The following is a 679-nucleotide window of genomic DNA, read 5'->3' as shown; positions in this document are numbered from 1 at the left end:
TGTCAATACAATAGTAAAAGGTCCTACTTATAGAAAACTAGTAGCCTAGGGTGTACAGAGATGAGTAAATGACATAAAAAATCTTCTTCCGGGCCCACTTGGTGTGTGCTTGGGCTGAGCATTGAAGCATTTTCGTGTAGAGACTCTTCTTGGAGTTAAACGCCAGCTTTTATGCCAGTTTGGGCGTTTAACTCCCATTTTGGTGCCAGTTCCGGCGTTTAACGCTGGGAATTCTGAGGGTGACTTTGAACACCGGTTTGGGCCATCAAAGCTTGAGCAAAGTATAGACTATCATATATTGCTGGAAAGCCCAGGATGTCTACTTTCCAACGCCGTTGAGAGCGCGCCAATTGGGTATCTGTAGCTCTAGAAAATCCACTTCGAGTGCAGGGAGGTCAGAATCCAACAGCATCTGCAGTCCTTTTCAGTCTCTAAATCAGATTTTTGCTCAAGTCCCTCAATTTCAGCCAGAAAATACCTAAAATCACAGAAAAACACACAAACTCATAGTAAAGCCCAGAAAATACCTGAAATTCACAGAAAAGTGAATTTTGACTAAAAAGTAATAAAAATATACTAAAAACTAACTAGATCATACTAAAAATATACTAAAAACAATGCCAAAAAGCGTACAAATTATCCGCTCATCACAACACCAAACTTAAATTGTTGCTTGTCC

Source organism: Arachis duranensis, chromosome 3 (assembly GCF_000817695.3).
Source record: "Arachis duranensis cultivar V14167 chromosome 3, aradu.V14167.gnm2.J7QH, whole genome shotgun sequence".
Lineage (NCBI taxonomy): Eukaryota > Viridiplantae > Streptophyta > Magnoliopsida > Fabales > Fabaceae > Arachis > Arachis duranensis.
Note: the sequence above shows the minus strand (reverse complement) of the source record.